The sequence below is a fragment of the Gopherus flavomarginatus genome, chromosome 9 (assembly GCF_025201925.1).
Source record: "Gopherus flavomarginatus isolate rGopFla2 chromosome 9, rGopFla2.mat.asm, whole genome shotgun sequence".
NCBI classification, from domain to species: Eukaryota; Metazoa; Chordata; order Testudines; family Testudinidae; genus Gopherus; species Gopherus flavomarginatus.
In genome coordinates, this window is record NC_066625.1 from 56,090,363 (window position 1) to 56,104,812 (window position 14,450).

General features: G+C 42.8%; 2 protein-coding genes across 5 annotated transcripts in view; one reads left to right on the forward strand and one right to left on the reverse strand.

Moving 5' to 3' along the window:
• HMG20A (high mobility group 20A) overlaps nt 1-4,626 on the reverse strand; it is an 84,118-nt gene extending 79,492 nt beyond the window's left edge. Inside the window, exon 1 of one of the 3 annotated variants that reach the window (XM_050967059.1) lies at nt 4,357-4,626. The gene's annotated coding sequence lies outside the window, so the exon portion shown is untranslated. Of the gene's footprint in view, nt 1-4,047; nt 4,147-4,197; nt 4,302-4,356 lie in introns of those variants that run through there. The other 2 variants (XM_050967060.1, XM_050967058.1) reach the window with 2 other exon arrangements.
• Nucleotides 4,627-4,723: 97 nt separating this feature from the next.
• Nucleotides 4,724-14,450, forward strand: part of PEAK1 (pseudopodium enriched atypical kinase 1) — a 255,770-nt gene continuing 246,043 nt past the window's right edge. For both annotated transcript variants that reach the window (XM_050966965.1, XM_050966966.1), the window contains exon 1: nt 4,724-4,864. The gene's annotated coding sequence lies outside the window, so the exon portion shown is untranslated. The remainder of the gene's footprint in view (nt 4,865-14,450) is intronic.

The window sequence follows — 14,450 nt, forward strand, 5'->3', positions numbered from 1 at the left end:
TACAGTGAATGAATAAAAACTGTCATGACATTTCTGCACTATTTAAGAAGAGGAATTTTAAGCTTGTTCACAATTCTTTCCCCCATTCCATAGTTCCTGGGTTCCTTTTTAAATAAACTGCCATTTTTCACCAAAACTCCTTCACTTTGCCAGATACTTCATATATATGGCTTTCATCAATAACACATTTCTTTAAGTCATTCAGTTTCAACTACAGTGATTTTTCTTGCTTCCAGGTGGTGGCAATTCTTTAAGCTACAACACAGCCTATTTAATAATTTTTTCAGTTGCTTCCTTCATTAGCTTTCTGGTGCCTTAAAGGCACATTGTTGGGTCTACGACAATGTCACAACTTCTTCTATTTACTTCTGTACAAAAAAAAACAAAACCAAAACCCTGACTTTTAGTCACAACAATTCCAAATACAGTAACATGGTGAAACCAGCACTATTTTACATTGGTTCTGTTTACTGTACAATAGTTAAATGTCTAGTATCTAAGATTTGTGGGAAATTAATGTTCTTTTAGTTTTACCAGCACTTTTTAGTAGGGAAGTGCAGACATTTTCTAATCACTTCAGTGAAACCAAAACAGTCCAACTTTCCTGGAAGTAAAAGCTATTTTTGAATGGGCACAAGATTGGTGTAGAGATATGGAGCTTTTCACTTCCAGCTAAAGCTGAGCAAATAATTGAGGTGGGGGGGAGGGACTTGAAATGCAACTCTTCAGTGCCTAGAAAAATTAAACTTCAAAAAGCACAATAAAGTACTACATCACACATGAATTACAGAACCAGAACAATCAAGTTTGAATTCATACAGAAACCAACCACTGAAACCAGGAGGAGATCAAAGTCAGTTAATCAAATGATGACAGAGAGGGCATTTCAAAGGGGCAGATCAGCGAGAAAAAAACAAAAACCCAGCACATGTCTTCACTACAGAGTATTAGCAATTCATTAAAGCAAATGAATTCTGAGCTTGATATGCTCCAGATTTGTCCGAAGACTTTGTTTCAACCAGTGGCAGCATGAATCCAGCTCAGATGAAATATCTGTACCCTAACATTAGCACTGATACAACTCTCATTCTGGCAAAGAGGAAGATGACTGTGTGAGACATAGTGGCATCCCACTCACCCACTTTTTCAGGACAAATGAGCTTGCCCCAGCAAGTGAGGACAGTTACGATATAAATGTCTGAAGAACTTAAACCTTAATTTAAAAAAATATATATTTCCAGCTATTATAGTTGCAAAGAGCCTTCCAAACAACAAATAGAAGATCAGTTTAGTGCTGCCTTTGTAAGTCTGCAGAAAGACAGTTCAAGGGACTCTACTGCTAATTATAGAAGTGTAGGACTGGAAAGGACCTCAGTAGGTCATCTCATCCAGTCCCCTGCACTCAAGGCAGGACCATATAATAACTAGACCATTCCTGACAGGCGTTTGTCCACCATGTTCTTAAAAACCTCCAATGATGGAGATTCCACAACCTCCCTAGGCAATTTATTCCAGTGCTTAACTACTCTAGCAGTTAGGAAGTTTTCCCTAATGTCCAACCTAAACCTCCTTTGCTGACATTTAAGTCCATTGCTTCTTGCTCTATCCTCAGAGGTTAACAAGAATAATTTTTCAACCTCCTCCTCAAGATATATCCCATCTACTGCTTCTTCCCTATCCACAGGGCTTGTTACTCTGTCAAAGAACACTATTAGGTTGTTTTGACAAGATTTGTTCTTGACAAATCCATGTTGACTGTTACTTATCACCTTATCTTCTGGGCCTCTAAATAGGAGATGTTTGATAAATTTTCACAACTATCCTTTTGCTCTCCAGCAGCATGGCAAAGACTGATCAGTTCCACTGCTACTATTCAAAAAGCTTGTTTGCACCAGTGAAACTGTCAAGAATGTCATTTCAAGCAGTTGCTGCTTAGAAAAAAAGCTAGCCACAGAGGCAGCCACTGCAGACACTGGGGTTATGTCACAGGGGAAGAATAAATGAAAGTTGGAGTGTAAAGGTAGAGTAAAACCAGTAGTCTCTGGGAGAAAGATAATGGCAAAGAGCTTCTGCACAGAAGAAGGGAAAGACAAAGTTCTCTCTCCCTGCCACCCCCTTCTAACAGCTAAATGGGAATAAAAAAGATGAAATCTACTTGTGGGTGCTAGAGACAGCTACCTGGTAGAAAATTCAGTCTCCTCACCCTCTTCCCAACTGTTGGTGGGAGAATAACTGGGCTTCTTCCAACATGTTGCCCCTGGGCTTCACTGTTGGTCAGCCCACACATCTCATCTGCCATAATTACCTCTGGGATAATAACAGCTAAAAAGTATCTTGTAATCTTTTCAAGCCCTGGGCTGAAGGACTTAGGACAAAACCAAGGAAAGATATTATTGTTAAAGTCAAGAATTTGGAATCAGGAGTTCCAAACCCAGTCTCCCTGCCTCAGTTTCTTCAATCCTAAAATGAAGATAATCTTTAATGTTTGCAAAGCATTTTGTAATCACTGGTTAGAAGATGCTTTAGAAAAGCCAAGTATTGTTAATAGAGCCAGTCATCTCTGCCAGAAATTGTAAGAAAACATTAAATTAAACATATAAAAAAGGCATTAACCTTACATTGTGAAGTAGCAGCCGAATAGCATGTTGCCGTGCTTATCTGTGTTCGTTGCAATTTCCTAGCATTTTAAATACCCATCATAATCAGTGAAATAAGTATCTATATACCTAACAGCATGTTGAAAATATTCTCAGGAACCACATACCAACATTCTAAAGTGACGGTAAGTGTGCTCATGTTCTATTCCCACCTCTATCATTGATTTGTTATGCAGCCTTAAGCAAGTTAATATTCCTACATGACTCACTTTCCACATCTGTAAAATAAGGATAATCAGGTATTGAAAAATGTACCAGTCACAGTCACCAACTAGCAAGTGGTTTAAGCCCATCACCCATACACCTGTGAGAAATATGCTTGCCCTCCTTAAGCAAATTTCAGAGCCAATGCCTCAGAAAGACCAGCCTCCATCTGCTGGTAAGGTGAGTGCTGTCCCAATTTTCAAATTAGCCTCTAGATAGGAGGTGTTTGATAAGTCTAAAGCTGCTTCTTGCTTCCAATATTCCTTTTCTCTCTTCCCCCTTCAAAGCTTCCTGGCTGCTATGAGGGGGTGGAAGGATGTATTTTTACCCTTCTGCAGCAAGGTAAGTGCAATTCTACTACTTCATCCCTCCTGCAAGCAGCTGCGCATAGCTCTCCTGAGCAGAAAGGACATGGCACTGACATCATTCTCATCTGTTTGACTGCTGACCCACTGCTTCCTGACAGTAGCAGTGAAACTGACTGTTCTTGTCAATTGTATTCTGCAACTGCTGAGCTCTGAAAAAGCCCAAAGCAGATTTAAGAGGCTGTTCAGGTTTGTTATATTTTCTTTGCAAACCCAAAGACTAGAAGCTTAAATACCACAGGAACTAGCAGTTAAAGCTCCCCAGTTGTGAGTGGATTTTCAGTCTTGCAGTTTTTAGTATCAACTATCTACCATCTCATAGGACAGTCAAGGTTTATGGAACAAATAAATCAAAGGACCGCCACCATTCATTCCCCTCCCCCCCTTTTTGTGCCTTAACAGGTATGGGGGTTGTATGAGAAGAAGCCTCAGATGCATTTGACCCCCCTTCCCCTCCAAACCCTCAGCCCCACACGAGGCCCTGGCTCCCTATCCTAGAGATTACTCCTCGATTTCCTTTGGTGTCTTGTGAGGATGGGGGCTAGTGGCTCATCCCCTCTCCCGTCACAAATGAAGTTAATGGGGAGGAGGGGCTGAGACTGAATAAAGGCTGCTGGGGTTGGTGACGGACGGAAGCTAGAGTAAGATACGTTTCCCTGCCCCACCTCCTGCTGGGGTCTGAGTGCCCAGGCAGGCCCCCCTTCCCTTAGGAGCCAGGGCATGGGGTGTCTTCCTCCCCAGTGAAGCAGAGAAGCCCTCACGCACCGCACGAACGGGAAGATGGGATACATCTGGGAACACCCGAGACCCTCTCTACTGACCTGCCGCAGGATGGCTTTCCGGGGGGGGTGGGGTCCCCCTACGGAGCGCAATCCCCTCACCCCACTCAGTCTCCTCCAGACTCATACACACACACACAGCCGCTTTACCCTTCCCTTTGCCCCGCACAGATCTCTCCGCCCCTCACACACCCTGTTTTCCCGGTCCTGCTCCCCCCGTAGGAAGGCTCCGCAAGGGACTCGATAGCGGGATCGGAGAGAGCCGACTCCTCTCGCTTCACCATTGAGACCCGCGAAAGGAAAGGGGGAAAGCCAGCACAGAACTATTTGATCCGACTGGCGGCAGTATACCTTCTCGGACGTGGTGATGCAATTTTTAAAGGGCCCGGCGGCGGGGTCGGTGCAATGCATGCTGGGAATCGTAGTTTCCCCTTCTCTCGCTCTGACTACACCGTACTGGCACCATCTCTCAGCAAACCGACAGTGCCTACCCTGCGGCGCCACGCCCTTTGTCACCATTCGAGCCAATCGGCGTGCGCTTTGCGCGAGAGCGCGCTAATGGCTCGGCGTCCCGTGTGCTCGGGAGCGCGTGAGTGGCTAGATTCTCCTTTCTCCGAGCGCGCAGTAGACAGAGTGACGGTTGGCGCCCCGCGCGAGGAAGGGGGAGGGACGATTGGTGTCGCGCGCCGTGGGGGCGTGGTCTCTGCCTGTGGCCGGCTGCTGGTAGTAGTTAGTTAGTTGTGTGAGTCAGTCAGTCGGTGGGTGCGAGAGTCGGCTCCTCCTCGGGGCTCGGCGGCAGCTGAGCTGAACCGTGACGAAGGAAGCCCTCAGCCCCGCCAGTTTCTGGGGCCCCTCAGAGGTAAGGGGACAAGTACAGCGTGGAGGAGGGAGTTAAAGTGACTTAGGGGCATTTAAATGCCCCTCCGACAGGCTTAGCCCTTCCACTTGAGGGGCAAGGGGAAAGAGGGGGAGGGGCTGGAGGACCCAATAGGTCCTTCTCCCGTGGAGGAGACAGGAGGAGGGGAACTATGGGTGGGGAGTCTTCCGGGGGGGGGTAGTTATTTGGCCCCTTTAACTGTGAAGAGGGAAGGCGGAGGGAAGGAGGCAGAACCAGTCACGGAAAATGAATTGGTTCCCCCCTCCCCCCTATGGCTCAGATTTCCTGTACAAGGCGCCTCCTAAGTTGGGGTCTGGGGTGGGGGACAGTAGGAAGGAAGGAAGAGACCTAACTCGTCTGCTCAGTGGATTGGTGGAGTAGAAGGAGCAGATACATTGGAAATGGCTGATCAACTCTTTTTTTGACATCCCCGTCTCCTGGGGGATGGGGGCAGGGAATCGAGGGGGAATTGAAGATAAAACAGCAATGAAGGACGCCTAATTATCTCTGTTTCCATCTTTCCGCAGCTCGGGATTCATTGCCTGTCTCTTCATTTGCCCCCTCCTTTTCTCTCCTCCCCCCTAGCATCTAGAGTCCTAAGTGGGCTCTTCAAACTTAAGGGAGAAGTGGAGCTGCTTGTTGCTGAGTAGAGAGGGTCTTGGACATAGCTAAGAGGCAGCGGCAGCTTCTTACATACAGCCCAGCCTGGATTGAGTCCATAGATCTCTCTCAACTGCCTCTTATTACAGACCAGTTATTTGTTTGTAGACTGGGGGGGCCAGGGCAGTTGCTACTACCCCCCCTTGTATCTTTCAAATTATAGGTACTCTAACACTTTTAAAAAATTTTTTCTTTCTCTGTGTATACATGTTTTGCATTTTCAGCATGCTCATTTGCTAAATATGTCACAACACAGTCTACCTCAGTCTGCAGTTTTGAAATCTTTGTGGGCTGTTCCTCTGTTTCCACTTTCTAGGAATTTTACAAGTAAAACATTGCTACAGAATCCAATTTACTTCTACCCCTCAGAGACCTGGTTTCCTCTCATTTTTATTATCATATATTATTGGCATAAAGAAAATGAGATTAAAACTGCTAATTTACAAATGCCAAATTATTTTCTACATTATATTAAGCTTTTCTGTTTTACTATTCATTTGTCCCTTATTTTGGGATTTGGCAGATTGATCAGTATGACTCTGTCTCTCCTTATCTCTTATCCTGTTTTACCCAAAGGTTGAGGTGGGACCAGATATGGAAGGATTGAGAAGTTTATTCATTAGAATCTGCTTTGTAATACTGGGTAGGAAAAAGGTGTTTATGTAGTGCAGCAATTATCATTATTTACTGAGCGGCTGGTATCTGACACAAGATGGCCATGCTCTTTTTGGCTGGCACTGGGGAGGAGAAACGTGCATAGGTATGCCTCCCAGCTTGGAGTTGATCAGGGCCTCTTCCCTAGAAAGATTGCTTCTGTTTATCTTAGTTACATTTTGGATGCTTCTTTCTGTAGAACTCTGCTTTCTGTGCACTTTGATCAGTTTGTAAGACTCTGAAATTTCTTCTGTTCTTGCAGATCTTTTAAGGGTTGTCTCATGTCTGTTAAAGCACTTCACTCCTGAATTTGTGATTCCATGTGTCTGAAAAATCTTTACAGGATAAATAAAATACAGAATAAAATAATTCTTTAGAAAATACTAAATAAAACAGTTGCTGTAAGATACAAAATTGAGGTCTTGAGACATTTATTCCAGATTTTGTGGAATTCTGGATTTCAAATTCTATAGTTAAATGATAGCTATTTAAAACTGATTGTCCTATATATATATATTTTTTTAAATCCTGTCTGTTTCATGTTAGGTTCATTTAGTTGTGTGTGGCTGTATTTGACTGACTGACTTGTGTCCTCAGTTGAATAGATGGTTTGATTCTGAACAATACAGTAAGGAGGCATTTACGTTGCCGAACATTTTGCTTTGTAGCTCTGACTTGGGTTTAACATGATTAGTTAGAGCTCTTCACCTGATTCCATTTTAGTTTACAGATTTTTGTTCTGCAGACTAGCTACTGATGATTTCTCCAGATAATGCGTCTGGCAAAGTTAGTGCTCTAGCATGTGTTTCAGGAAAACCTCATATTGCTCTCTGTAGTGTTGAAGTATGTAAGTGAATTATCCACTTTCCATGAGTAACTTTCCATGAGTAATCCTACATACTCATTTCTTGATGGGGTTACCTTATTGTCAGAGCATCCTTATGGGTAGCTCCATTCTCTGACTTCCCAAATTACTTTTAAAAAATTGTTTGGTTTATCTTGACTCTGGTGACTCATTCACACATGAACTGCAATGGCAGGTAGTGTGTGTGTGTGTGTGTGTGTGTGTGTGTGTGTGTGTGTGTGTGTGTGTGTGTGTGTTTTTTAAGATATTGGACAGAAGATATAAATTTAAACCAAGAGATGAATCTAGTGACCTGGGCACGTTTAATTCTAGATCTTTACTGATATTGGTTAGTTTTACCTAGAGCAGAAACATGCTGTTAATATTATGGATGGCTTCATTCAAGGACAGAAGCCATTAAATTTACTGCATATTTGTTTAACAAAATAACACATACCATTGTATTGAAAAGTCACAGTGCTCTAAAGTATTCATTCAGTACATTTTATGTTTGTTTTGGGTGGCGGAGGGAGAAGGAAAGGGGTATATCTATGCAAAGGACCACTCCACACCTTGGATACATACTATTTCTGTATACATAACTCCATATAAACCCTTTTTAAATTTGATTTACCTGATTAAATATATATTCTTTTGCTTATGCTTACCACATAGATTAATTATAATCCACTTAATAGATTAGAAAAAAAGGACATATTTTTGATCTAGCAGAACTTTAATGGTCTCTTGTGTAATCAGGGCCGTCAGACCTTTTGACATGAGCTACACAATGATCACAAGTTATGGTTTGGCGTCACAGATGTTAGTGATTGCTGTTAAGTATCTCTGTCATGTTAGGAAACATACACAAAATAAACATATGATCAAAATACCAAGGTATAACTTTTCTTTTTTTCTTTTTCTCAGTTGTGTTGTTCTTTCATTTTTGCATCTATGCCTTTGTTCTGTCCTCTTTCTTTTGCAGTCCTTTTTGCTATTTTTTGCCCCTTTTATGCCCTCCTCTCATTCTCTGGCCTGGTCTACACTACGTGTTTAAACCGATTTTAGCAGCGTTAAACCGATTTAACGCCGCACCCGTCCACACTACGAGGCCCTTTATATCGATATAAAGGGCTCTTTAAATCGGTTTCTGAACTCCTCCCCAACAAGAGGAGTAGCGCTAAAATCGGTATTACCAGGTCAGATTAGGATTAGTGTGGCTGCAAATCGACGGTATTGGCCTCCGTGCGGTATCCCACAGTGCAGCACTGTGACCGCTCTGGACAGCAATCTGAACTCGGATGCAGTGGCCAGGTAAACAGGAAAAGCCCAGCGAACTTCTGAATTACATTTCCTGTTTGCCCAGCGTGGAGCTCTGATCAGCATGGGTGGCAATGCAGTCCCAAATCCAAAAAGAGCTCCAGCATGGACCGTACGGGAGATACTGGATCTGATCACTGTATGGGGAGACAAATCTGTTCTATCAGAGCTCCGTTACAGAAGACGAAATGCCAAAGCGTTTGAAAAAAATCTCCAGGCTACACAGTGCTGCATGACAAGTGTAACGGAAAGCCAAAGAATCAAATGGACGCTCATGGAGGGAGGGTGGGAGGGGGTACTGAGGACTCCAGCTGTCCCACAGTCCCCAGCAGTCTCCAAAAAGTATTTGCATTCTTGGCTGAGCTCCCAGTGCCTGTAGGTTCAAACACATTGTCCGGCGTGGTTCAGGGTATAGATTGTCAATTTACTCCCTCCCCCCACCACGTGAAAGAAAGGGGAAAGAAATCATTTCTTGACTTTTTTCGATGTCACCCTGTGTCTACTGAATGCTGGTGGTAGACGCGATGCTGCAGCAGTGAAGAGCAGTATCTGTTCCCCTCCCCTCCCTGGTGGCAGACGGTACAATACGACTGCTATCTGTCGTCACCATCAGCCTGTGAGTGCTCCTGGCTTGCCTCAGGTGAGGTCAGCCGGGGGCGCCTGGGTAAAAATAGGAATAATTCCTGGTCATTCCCAGTAGATGGTACAGAACAGCTGGTAACCGTCCTCATCATAGCAACTGGGGGCTGAGCTCCATTCGCCCCCTCCCTTGCCTGTGTAAAGAAAAGATTTTGTACTGCCTGAACTATCATAGCAGCGGGATGCTGGGCTCCTCTCCTCCGCACCGCTTAATGTCCTGCCTGGACTGTCATAGCAGCGGGAGGCTGCCTCCCCCTCATTTTATCTCACTAACAAGTCACTGTTTCTTATTCCTGCATTCTTTATAACTTCATGACACAAATGAGGGGGCGGGAACACTGCCACGGTAGCCCAGGAAGGTTGAGGGAGGAGAGAAGCAACAAGTGTGGTTGTTGCAGGGGCACCCCCCATGAATGGCATGTAGCTCATCATTTCTGCGGGATCTGACTCGGAGCAGGTGTGCTCTCTGATACACTGGTTCTGTAGTACACTTGCCCCATATTCTAGGCAGGACTGACTCTATTTTTAGAAACCATAAAGGAGGGATTGACTCGGAGAGTCATTCCTAGTTTAGCCTTTGCGCCCCTAACCAACCTCAGCCAGGGCCACCCATGATAGCAGCAGACTGTACAGAATGACAGATAACCATCATTTTACTGCCAATTTACAATGGCAGCAGATGGTACAGAACGACTGATAACCGTCTCTGCTATCATGCAAAAGCAAACGAATGCTGCTGTGTAGCGCTGCAGTAACGCCTCTGTTAGCAGCATCCAGTACACATATGGTGACAGTAAAAAAAAAAAAAAAAAAAAAAAAACCTGAACGGGCTCCATGGTTGCCGTGCTATGGCGTCTGCCAGGGCAATCCAGGGAAAAAGGGCACGAAATGATTGTCTGCCGTTGTTTTCCCGGAGGAAGGAATGAGTGACGACATTTGCCCAGAACCACCTGCGACAATGATTTTTGCCCCATCAGGCACTGGGATCTCAACCCAGAATTCCAAGGGGCCAGGGAGACTGCAGGAACTATGGGATAGCTACGGGATAGCTACCCACAGTGCAACGCTTCGGAAATCGACGCTAGCCTCGGACCATGAGCGCACAGCGCCGCATTAATGTGCTTAGTGTGGCCACGTGCACTCGACTTTATACAATCTGTTTTATAAAACCAGTTTATGTAAAATCGGAATAATCCCATAGTGTAGACATACCCTCTGTTTAGAATTAACCTCCCATTAATGCTCATGAGCCACACCACATTGCCTCCTGGTCTGATAGGAGTCAAAGCAGCAGCTCCTATCTGGCCACATTCTGACAAGGCTGTCTTTCTGCTGCTGCTGACTGGGTTGTCCTCTGTCTTGTTTTGCACATGTGGCTGTTGGATTCCCTCTTCTCCTAAGCTCTTGACAAGAAGAACCCAAGATTTCTAAATGGATTGTTAAGCATGCTTCAGACCATAGGTCTACTATTAGGTTCCACATTTACTCCAGCTTCCTGAGCTGTTATGCCTGATGGAATCCTGCTGAGCTGCTCTCTCATATGCAATCAGAGTTACAGCAAACATTCTGACATTGTCATTGTATTTTGATATTTTACTATAGATGTAATGATGAGAGAGAATCTGTCACACAGGGAAGTATTGCAAATGTGAACACTATAGGGAATTTTCTTTATAAAAATATATTTAAATACAAAAATGAGATTAAAATATCTGATCTGGTGATCTGGAATTATAATAATTAAATGTTTTATTCATTCTCTAATGAATTACCGGTATATATTGTTATTCTTGCCAATTCTTTACACTCTGAAAACATAGTAATAGCATGTCTTAGGATTTTTTGGTTTGTGTCTTAGTTGGAGCTAAGTTCTAAATAGATACAGTCCAGTCATATTAGTCCCAAAATGTAGTGTTTATTGTGGTGGGGGCGGAGAAGGGAGGTTAAGGGAATCCAAATTTATTCCATCTACATACATTAAAGAGTGTGAAGGTTTTGGGGAGGTGAAATTCAGCTTGAGCACTGCGTTGGGGATGAAACAGAGGTTTCAGTCCTTCTAGGCTATTTAGTTAGTGCATTGGGCCATTGAAACCACATCAAAGCATGGCACCTTCCTTGGCCAGCCCTCAGCCTTACAGTTCTGTGATGGCCTTTGTGGGGCTGGCACAGAGACCGTTTCTGTGGCCCATAGAGGATTTACAGGCATACTTATGTGGGTCCTGTTTAGAGCTTAAGTGGAGTGGTGGGACTTGCATTAGCGCAAGGATGAATTTAATGCAATGTTAACAGAAATGCTTTCATGATTTCCATCGGGGCCCCCCCCCCACATTCTTGTATAGTAATGAAAACTCAGACTTCACACCAGGAAATAAAACAGATTAGTCTAGTTTAATTGTCAGTGCCAAGTGAAATATAAATAAACAGCATAAATAGTGAAGTGAAAATTAGACCTGTAATATTATTTTATGTTAATATGCCAGAGATATTGATGACACAAGTAAAGAATTTATATTTTTAATCAGTATGTTTACCAGTTCTATCTAGCTGTCCAATATTATAATTGTATATCATAATAAAAATTGTGGTTTGGTGTTGGTGGTCTGCTGTAACCACAGATTGGCTGATTAGTTGAAATGTGTATAAAACCAAGTTGGGCAGTGGGAATGGTTCTGAGGTTACTATCTTTTTTTGTAAAGATCCATCTACCATACAAAATTTACCATGTTAAGGAAATAAGTTAAAACAGCAGTTGTGCAGATATTATAATATGATCAGATTTTGCCTATGTAGATGGGACTAAGTTGGCTTACATTTACAGAACTGTGCTTCATTTCTGGAACCCCTTCACCACTGTTCTGTGCCGTGTGTGGTTATTTACACCAGTCTAAAATGACACTAAGTCAGGATGGTTGTTTTACACCCATTTTGCATTCAGAATATGTGAGGTAACAATGAACTGGACTCCTGTTCTTCTGAGGGCTGATATATCTTAGAAAATTAGGTTGACCTACCTACATTGCTGAGGGTTATGAAAAATCCACCCTTGAGAGTCTTAGTCCAGGTCTACACTTACAGTTTACAGTGGCAATACTGTATTGGTACAGCGGTACCGCTGTGAGAGAACTTGTGTAGCTGCGTTATGCTGACAGGAGAGAGCTCTCCTGTCAACATAAAATCAGCTCAACAAGGGGCAGTAGCTCAGTCGATGGGAGAGCATCTACTGCCAACATAGCGCTGTGCATATGAGCCCTTGTGTTGGCAAAATTTATGTTGCTCAGGGTTGTGGGTTTTTTTTTTCAGACCGCCTGAATGGCAAAAGTTTTGGTAATATAGGTGCTAAAGTAGACATGGCCTTAGTTAGGATAACCTAAGCCACGGTGTAGACTGGGGCTTGGCAACCCTTCAGAAGTGGTGTGCCGAGTCTTCATTTATTCACTCTGATTTAAGGTTTCGCGTATTAGTAATACATTTTAACATTTTTTGAAGGTCTCTTTCTATAAGTCTATAATATGTAATTAAACTATTGTTGTACGTAAAGTAAATAAGGTTTATAAAATATTTAAGAAACTTCATTTAAAATTAAATTAAAATGCAGAGCCCCCTGGACCGGTGGTCAGGACCCAGGCAGTGTGAGTGCCACTGAAAATCAGCTCGTGTGCCACCTTTGGCACCCGTGCCATAGGTTGCCTATCCCTGGTGTAGACTGTGCTAGGTTGAGGGAAGTTTTTTTTTTTTTTCTTTTTGGTTGTTTTAGCTACCGCTTCTTGGAGAGGTGGATTTACTGCAGTGTCTGAAGAACTTTTTCCATCGTTGTAGTAAGTGTCTAAACTACAATGGTGCAGTTGCAGCATTTCCACTGTAGACATGACATGGATGGACTGTGTTATGATGCTGCAGTTCCCTTTTAATCTGTATCCTTGTTCTAATCTGTTTGTAATCTGGATTGACTATGGCGTCAGCCCTAGGAAGGCATGCATCCACACAAACTCTATACCCTTGCAAGTCTCACTGAAGTCAGTCGAACCCCCACATGGATGGATCCCTTACCAAGATCATGGCCCATGTCTGTTATGTATGGGCCTAGTTTTCAATGAGTTTTTTTGAACAGTGTTGGTATGAGACACTGACGGGTTGCAGTTAATAAAATTATGATGGTACCAAATGGGCAACTTTACAATAGCTGCAACTGTACTTTCGTCACTAGTGGTGTACATCTGTGCTCAGTTAGGCATCTTTTAAAATTTAAATAAATATTATAAACAGTGTGGGTGAAGTAATATCTTTTATTGGTTCAACTTCTGTTGAGAGAGACTAGCTTTTGGTTTTCTGCTTGGTCCAGTAAAAGAGATTACCTCACCCATCTTCTCTCTCCAATATCTGGGGACCAAGATGGTTAAAGCACCACCGCATATTATAAAAAGTATTTAACAGCATTAATCTGCTATGCATACATTAAAAATCTTTAAAATTCTTGATTATTTCTTATAGGGATTATTATTTTAACTGTCAGGGTCCTTAGAGCTGGGAATATTTTATTTATTGCATAGAATAAGCATTTTTTTCACCATTTGAGTGTAAAAAAGGGGTATAAAATCTTTAAAAATGCTTTCCATTCATATATATCTTGGAGATAGTCAAGTGGACTTTTTGAATAATAATATCTAAAAATCCTTTTATTTTATATGCCATGATTATATGCCATGTTTCATGTGAGAGCAAGGCCTCAAGGTTAAGTTATAAACTCAAAAATCTGTTGTCAGCAGTTACATTTTAAAAAACAAAAAGATGGAATATAGTGTTGCTGACAGTGCCGATTTCAAGAAGACAGATCAATTTCATTGAAGTATTAGAAATGCACTAAATGGATAAAAAGGAAGTCTGTGATCACAATGCAGGCTGCTAACAAAACTTAATTAGATGTGATCTTTTAGGCACCATTTCAATCAGGGTCTTAACTAATAGTCATGCTATTCTAGAAAATGAAGTGAGTAGCCCAAAATTTGCAGCATAAACGCCAGTCTCAAGGTGTTTAAAATTAAACATATCTGAATTATTTCATAGTTTTGGAGGAGTTGCATATAAAAATAACCAGTGATGCATTCTGTTGGACATAAATATTCTCGTATCGTATCTTTAAAAGTAAGGAGCTAGGCAATTTAAAAGAACATGGTCTTCATTCTAAAATGTGCTGTGCTTGAGGGGGATTTCTCTGCCTCTGTGGTTCCATGCAGTCCCCAGGGAACTTATTGTAGGAGGGGGGAGACGGGGCACTAAACTGCAACCAAAATATGATGGATGGTTTGGTGGGTGGGGGTGAGAGCGTGTGTGTGTGTGTGTGTGTGTGTCTTTATATATAGCAGGGGTTGGCAATCTTTGGCACATGGCTCGCCAGGGTAAGCACCTTGGCGGGCCAGGCCAGTTTGTTTACTGGCGTGACCGCAGGTTCAGCCG